This window comes from Alnus glutinosa, chromosome 4, assembly GCF_958979055.1.
Source record: "Alnus glutinosa chromosome 4, dhAlnGlut1.1, whole genome shotgun sequence".
NCBI lineage: Eukaryota > Viridiplantae > Streptophyta > Magnoliopsida > Fagales > Betulaceae > Alnus > Alnus glutinosa.
Window position 1 is genome coordinate 13,434,465 of NC_084889.1, and position 8,946 is coordinate 13,443,410.

Sequence of the window (8,946 nt, forward strand, 5' to 3'; positions counted from 1 at the left end):
AGGGTAAGTTTCTAGATGTAGAAAAAAAAATCAGGAAATCATAATATCTAAAACTATGTAACTAATTAATTTAAATAACGTTTTGCCAATCAGAAATGAATGTAGGAGAAGTGTGCCTCTCATGTAAACCAAGATTTGAAACTAGGAACTCCAGGAACCAGGTCCAACTATCTTTTGTCTTAGATTTTACAACAGCAATTGCAATCGGGTACATGTTATTGTTGGCATCTCGACCAACCGCGACCAATAATATTCCCTTGTAGGGTCCTTTCAAAAAGCAACCGTCTAGGCCTATGACAGGCTTACAACCTTCCAAGAACCCTTTCTTCATAGCTGCAAAAGACATGTAGAGTCTATGAAACTTAGCAGGCAAATTAGGGTTTGTTTTTTCAACCTTAATCATTACACAGCTGCCTGGGTTAGTATGCCTTAAAGTCTCACAGTAATCCCACAGTCTGTCATACTACTCGCCCAAACAACCGTACAACCTCTTCCCTGCCTTCTTCCTACCTCTATACATTTGACTCCTACTTACTTCAACATTCCATTTCCTCTTGACTTTATCTTGTATCACTCGCAGTGGCATGTCTGGCTGAATTTTAAACTTATCATATAGTTTATCTTATATCCACCTCGAATTGACAATTGAGCTCTTGTATACGCGAGAACAAGTATGTTTAAGTCTTAAGGACCTCAATTCAAATGATGCCTCAATCACCATCTGTCTACCATAAACTCTATACTCACAAGATGGATCTCTACATACTGCTACACACTTTGCTCTTTCATTTTTCACAAACTTTATGTCATTTCCCCTTCTCACATTGTACTGCTTAACAGCTTCTCTAAAAAGTTGTATGCTAGAGAACTTCATTTTAAGCTTTAATTTTGGATTGCCTATGTCAATTTCCTGGAACTCCACACCATGGTGAGATGAAATCCCACCATCCTCATCTTCACTAACAGTTGGTGACAATAGAATGTCACTTCTACCAATGTCAGAGTCTCTTTCATCAACCTCAACATCTTCAAATGATGCCATTTTTATGTTACCAGATGGCCCACTCTCGCCATTACCATCATCCAAAATATCCTCACTCTCACCCCCACCCTCTACATCAGCACCATCTTCATCCTCATCCCCATTCCCATCCCGATCCCGATCCCCATCCCCATCCCCATCTCCATCCTAATCCCCATCCTCATCCCCATCCATTTCTGGCATTGTTGGGGGGCCAGCATTATCCACCAAATAATCAAAAACATCTTCATCATCACTTATTTTATCATCCCACCATGTGTCGTTATAATCATCCCTACCTCCATCATCTCCCTCTTCATTATTTTTCCAATCTTCCCCATCCTCCCCTACATTACTTTGGAAAGAAAAGCTCTACAATAGGAGTATCCACATGTTTGGCAACTAGATAAGCCACATCAAATCACCTGGACTGTACCCATATTGTCCCAAAATAGACTCAATCAGGACAAATGTCATATTATCCAGATCAACATTATTTGGATGAACATCCACTTGACCCCCCACATAAATACATCCACATTTTCTATCAAACCTACCCCCATAGTTTACACCAACTTCATCCTACACATGCACACAACTAAATACATTATCATTGGGACAAGGGGACCACTATAATAAATAAGCCACTACAACTAATATACACAACACATGTCAATAGCATCAGGGCCCAATGTACAGTACAACATCAAAATAATGGTCCTACATAATGCTCCAACATCAATACAACATGAAAATAATTAATTTATTAAGCATCCATACACATGGACCCACTGCATATAAAGTAGCATCCATACATTATGAATGGACCCACTGCATATAAACCCCAAAATCCCGACAAACCCTAGTGCAAAGCAAACTTAGCCAAAAAATTACAAATCGGGACCACTTTATTCCAATCACTGTCTCGGTCTAAGCATACCAAAATATTGAAAAAACAACATATCGGGACCACCATGAATGACTATAAAACCCATGGACCGAAACCCCCAAATCCCGACAAACCCTAACATTTTTTTATACCCAAATCCCAGTCAATTTATATATAAAAACATGAGACTTAACAAACAACATTAACAAAAACACCAAATCCGACAACCATAAACTAACAAAAACCCCCAAATTCGAAACCCTAGATTAACAAAACCCCCTAAATCGCCTACAAAAAAAATACTTTAACCATTTAAAAAAAGGCACTGACCTTTATTGAACGCCTTTTGGAGTTGATAGGTTCCAAAAGATCATCCGTTGTCAGTGTGGAGTTTGGCGACAAAGTCTCGGTGGGTCAGCCTTCGTGTAGAACCTTCGACAGTGCTAAGTGGGGACCAAATGCACGCACGAGATAAAGGGAAAAAGACACACATGCACGGGATAAAGGCTGGATGAGGTGGGGGTATTTTGGGTAGGGGATATGTCTTAAACGGTCACGTGCAACGCGCGTGATCGACTTTCCTTCCAAACAGACGGGCGAATGGACGGATTGTATTTTTTGCCACACGTTGGCAAGTTCAGGGGGGTCATATCTAAATTTTGGTACATTGGGGGGTATATTGCCAGGCCGTGGATAAATCATGGGGGCAAAGTGTTTTTTTCCTTACATTTTGCTAGTCCCTTAGCAAAACAAAATCAAAGCATGAAACATAAATCCTCTTTCATGGGAGAGACGATTGCATTTAGCATATGTAACAAGCCTTTTCAACGCCTAGAACTCCCTAATCGACGAGTGAAGTCTCGTGAGGGTTTGCCAGAAATGATACCCACAAACATTGAAACACTTTTTTGTCAACAAGAAAGAATTTTCACACAAACCATGGTTCATACATCATGAGCATGCTTAAAAAGACAAACACCATCATCAACATCAAAAGGGGAGTCCAACATCAAATCACTCATAAATGGACAATTAAGACATCACATGTTCTCAAAAGTGTAAAGTGAAATTAACATACAATCATGAGGTTTCAATTTATGCTTCGTTTGTTACGACGTAAAATGATTTTTGGAAAATGATTTCGGCATTTTACAGTGTTTGGTAGGGACAAAAATAATGGTCAACGGAAATCATTTTCAGTTTGACCGTAAAAGCTTCTTTAATTTTTGGAAAACGATTTACAATTTTCAAAACCGTAAATCATTTTCTGAAATTAAACTCCTCGTCCTTCAACGCACGTTTGATATCCAATTAGTCAGTCAGAATCCATCCAGTGCAAAAATTCGGCAACATCCGGCCATAGGAATTCTGCCGGCACTGGAATCTGGCGACATCCACCCACTATCGCCGGATTCCGACTATGGTAAGAAGCGGGACGGATTTGGCCAAATGGCCGGGATCCGGCCAAAATGACCTAGGTCTAGCCGAATCTGGACGGATCCGGCCAAACCTGCTCGCCGGAATCCGGCAACGGTGACCGGGCGTTGCCAGATTCCAGCGACAATTGCCAAACTCTGATTTTCACATTTCGTAATTTTTTTGTGCTAGCCAAACGCCGTAAAATATTTTCGAGAAAATCATTTTTTCTGAAAATTATTTCGCCAAAAATATTTTACTTTATGTCGAAACAAACGGAGCATTAATCTCAAGATAAGTACCTAAAAAAGCATTGGAATCTCTATCAAATAAAACAACCAAGGCATATAAAATTTATTATTATTATTATTATTTTATGTGGGCTATGTAATGCTCGACTCCTTTAAACTTTCTAATTAACCTATGTAACAAGTGTTGGGCCAGTAGCTCCCAAACCAAATAGTCTTAGGCATTAAATGTAGAAACATCCCTAAGGGCTTAATTACTCAAGTCAAAAAGGCTACGAAGCTAAACTAGCCATACAATCAACCAAATTGAAATTCTCGCCTTTTTGACGCGAACACTCAATGCTTAGTGAGGCAAAAGGCCCGGTTACTCAGTGACAAACTCAAAATGATCTTATTCTTTATATATATATATATTTTGCAAGCCAAGGTTATTTATCAATAGGTCATCCAACAACTCTCAAAATACACAAAATTAAGCATAAATTCATACCCCACAAATTACATGCTAATGTGCTTGTGATAATTCAACTCAAAACAAGTGAAGTTTCACTAGCCCAAAAATAAGTCAAAAGACTGTGATTCCTAATGACATGATGTGTTCAACACTTTAAGTAAGCCAATGAAATGCAAACCACAGCTACAGTTTAACTCAAACTTGACAACAATATAACACAATTTATTTTATTTTATTTTTTAAAATTTTCTAGAACAAAAAGACAACTAAAAATAAACAAACAAACATATAGTGTTTTCCATACCCCCAAACTTGAATTACATATTGTCTTCAATGTGTAATATAGAAATATATTATCAGAAGTAATGAAACATCAAAATGTGAAAAAGGCCAAGGCGTCCCCCAAACTTAAACACCAAACACATGTCAACAAAACTAACAACAACATTTTGTCATAGAAACAAACATCAAAAGGTTAATTGCTGTCAAAAATAAAATGAAAATGGAAAAAGAAAAGAACTTGAAAATTAAGTGTGGAAAATAAAAAGGACAAATTACCCTACTTTCCCCAATCATTAGGATGTCCTACCAATCCCTTCCACCCTTTCTTCTTTAGAATCTGATAGCCCTTGGAAAGAATGTTCTGCCATTTCAAGTAGCCAACTTGCTTGCTTCAAAGGATTTTCTTAGGACGACGATTCCTAGATTTGCGCGCTTGTGTGCATGAATCCTTGACAAGTTTATCATAGGATGGCTATTTGAGACATTGTAGAACTGAAGCTTGTGGCTCATGAGGTGTCTCAAGATGGACAATGATGAAGGAATGAGTTTCAGTACTCACTTCCTTGTCGCTGGACACTTTTGGAATTGGCGGGGGCTCAATTTGCTCTAGGTGCTCACTCTCAAGTATGGTCGTGGCTTGGACATGCTCATGATAAGAATTGCTGAAATCATCCTCATCAATCATGTAGTGCCCTGTAGCCATCAGCTGACTTTGAAACTCTTCTTCCTCTATTCTGATGACTTCAGCAACCAAATATTTAAGTTGTCATTCTATCCTGGCAATCGCCTGAGTGTTTTTCATAGTAGCATTCTTCACGTCACTAATAGCTTGGCCTGTGAGCTACATAAAGACCTTGAGAGTGTCTTCCAAAGTGGATTGTGAAGAATAAGCTAGATAATTGTAAGATGAAGGATGGGAAGATTGTTTATCAAACTGCGGATATTCAGGATGGTGCGGTTTATGAAATTGGGGAGCACAATTTCCCATGTCTTGAGCTTGCCACAAGAAATCAGGATGGTTGCTCCAGTTCGGGTTGTAAACATTAGAATCATAATTAAATCCCGGGCTGGAGAAATTGGTGTTCATTTGCTCACAATAAAGATTGCAGAATTGTCCCAAGATGGACAATTACTAGCACTATGATAAGGAACGGAGCAATATAAACATGCTCCATGTGGGTAGAAATTGTGAGGGTAGTTGGTTGGAGCGAGTGTCCTACCACTAGGCGAAGCATATTGTATAGAAAAATCATCAAAAGAAAAATCTATGCTTCACTCTCACTCTTAAGCATGCAAATATCCCACATAAAATATCAACCAACTTTTTTTTTTTTTTTTTGAAAACTAAAATAAACTAAAAGAAGAAAAACAAACAATAAAACAATGTAAAACAAAAACAAACCAAAAACAAGCTGCAATTTATTTATTTATTTATTTTAACTTAGCTGCTTCAGGTTTGGTGCTGCCTGCAGAGGTGCACTCGAGCTCAGTCAGAAGTGTGCTCGAGCGCAATGCTGCTGGCACACGGGTGCGCGTCGATGCTACTAGTGCACACGATGCTGAGCAATGGCTTGTGCACAGCAGGCTTGTGCCGTTGTGCCCCTGATGGGCGGGTGCGCTAGGCTGCTGCGTGCCTGGGCCTGGTGTACACGCTGGTGCGCGCCTAGGCTACTGAATCCTGAAACAGTGCCAATTTTTTTTTTTTTTTTGTTAGATCATAAAAAAACTAAAACAAAAATAAAAATTGTAAAAAATAATAACAGAATCAAAAATTCTACCTAAACTAGTAGAAAAATAAAATCAATTTAAACAAAAATCAATTTTCACAAATCTACAAATTCCCCAGCAACGGGGCCAAAAACTTGTTGTGAGTTTTAAATGTACTCGTACTTGCAAAACCCTTTATTACAAACGATTCGTGCACTTGCGAGTACATTTAAAACTCACAACAAGTCATGGGGAAAAGCATTGGATACATCCAATTGCTTAAGTTGCCAATTGAATTGTACTGCCAAGGCAAACACAATGCGAATGGTGGAAGGCTTGATGACAAGGCTGAAGGTGTGAGTATAATCAACCCCACACTACTACTCAAACCTATTAGCAACCAACCAAGATTTGAATTTGTCAGGGACTCATCAACCTTCGTTTTGATCTTGTACACCCATTTATTACGAATAATGTTATGGCGAGTTGGTCTGGGACATAAAGTCAAAGTCCCATTGGAGATAAGTGTAGAAAATTCTTGAGCCATTGCATATTGCCATTGAGGATTTGTTACTGCCTTAGTGATACAAAAGGGTTCTTACATTAAGTAGGAAGATGGTAGGATGGATGGTGAATGCCTAGAAGTGTTATAGAGTTGAAACTCAGAGAACTGCTTGGGATGTAAAGAGCTAGTCTGGGAGTGGGTAAGCATAGGGTGAGAAGTGGTGGAGGTTTGTATGACAGGTAGAGCTTTTGGGATAGAGAAAATAGGTTTTTTAAAACTTTTTGGTACTTTGGGGGCCAGAGTCCAAGCGTTTGTAGTTTGTGTGGCTACTTGCAAAATGGTTGGCAGTTTGGGAGGCTAAATTGTAATTTTGCCTAGAAAAAGTGTAACAAGTTTGAGTGGTTAATATAGCATAGTCGGATCCAAATCCATAGGCTTAAACTTTGGAGTTGAATGGTGTCTCAACACACTATATTATGAGCTTACTAAAAGACTCTCCAAGATATTAATATTCCAACAAAACAAAATATTACTTGAAATTCAATTGAAAAAAAAAATAATTTAACAATACTCTATATAAAGGAATTAAAAGACAATACTGTAACGACCTACCCCCAATGACACAATATTATCTGCTTTTGACTCCCCCAAACCAGACTTCCCAGGAGGTCACCCATCTTGGTACTACTCTCACAGAAGCATGCTTAACTGCGGAGTTCTGATAGGTTCATTGCCATCACGGCTTTAAAACGCGTTGTGTCATAAATGGTGCATTTAAACATATAAGCACATCTTCATTCCCAGGCGATGTGGGACGTCACAATCACCCCCTCTTTGGACCCAGCGTCCCCGCTGGCATCCTGCATTGGGCTTGTGCACACTCCCACCATCTCAGGCTGGGCAATGACTTTGATATCATTTGTAACGACCCACCCTCAATGACACAATATTGTCCGCTTTTGGCTCCCCCAAACCAAACTTCCCATGAGGTCACCCATCCTGGTACTACTCTCACAGAAGCACGCTTAACTGCGGAGTTCTGATAGGTTCATTGTCATCACGGCTTTAAAATGCGTTGTGTCATAAAAGGTTGCATTTAAACATATAAGCACATCCTCATTCCCAGGCGATGTGGGACGTCACAAATACGGAAAGAGAAATGTTAGACTTACTAACTTTTTACACCCATCTCTTTAGAGTACTAGCAGTAGATTCACAACCATTTTTCCTTTATTTAGGGAACAAAACTACTTTTTGCTTCCCTATAAAAAAATACCCCACAATAGATTCCCTTACATTTCCCCATATCAATTAAATATTATTTTTTTACTCTCATTTTATTATTTTTCTCTCTTTCCTACTTTTTCTCTCTTCCCTATATCAGTTAAATATACTTTTTTTATATTAAAATAATACATAGGGAATGAATGGTAGACATGTATATATAGAGAATTACTATTCATTCATAACCCCCTCATCTAAATATAGAGTATCTGATGTTAGAGGTTTTTTTAATGTTTTTCATGAAATTTTTCTTAAATATAGGAAAGGAAACCTATATAAGGTAACTCTGATACTGTTCTTATACCCTAACCTGACATCAACTACGTTAGATTTTCGCTACCATAATTTTTTGAACCGGCCAAGAAATCAGATAATGAAAAGACATTTATTGTCAGAAAAGACACTTGCATTGCAAAACATAAACTCAAACCTGCATTTTCTTTTTCTTCTTCTGCAAAGCCCACCCTTCCCTTTTCCATTTTTCCTCCTTTGATTTGTTGACTGCCGAGAGAGGATGAAAATGACTGTCGGGTGGGGAGAGAGGAAGCTCTACTTCCTTGATTCGCAGCTCTCACCCGAGAGCCGCTCCCCCAAAACCAGATCTAAGAGCAGCTCCTATTTCGCACTACCAACCTGAAATCCTCCTAGGCTGCCAAGCCTGCCATGAACATCTCCAAGAAGTAGTAGATGCTCCTCTCTCAAAACATTTCTTGATTGTTTATGTTTTAGTGAGTTAGTTGTTGCAAATTGCATGTTTGTCTCTTATTGTTTTAGTGAGTTCGTTCATTCGTTGTACGTTTATGATCTCGTAGTTTATTGGTATTTTTCCCCCCTACGTATCTAGGGCTGCAAGCGAGCAAAGCTACTCGTGAGCATACTCGGACTCGGCTCAACATAGCTCGGCTCGAGATCGGTTCATTTATTAAACAAATAGAGCTTGAACATTTTTTTAAACTCGTTTAATAAACGAGCTGAACATGCTAAAATTAGACTCGACTCGGGGTAAGCTCGTGAACAAAGCTCGGAGAAACTCGACTCAACTCGATAGGTTCGTTCATATATATATGTGTTGCAACTTGCAACTCTTCTGTACTAGTTCTAGCAGCTCCTCGGAAGTGTAAAACAGCTCATAGCCAACTG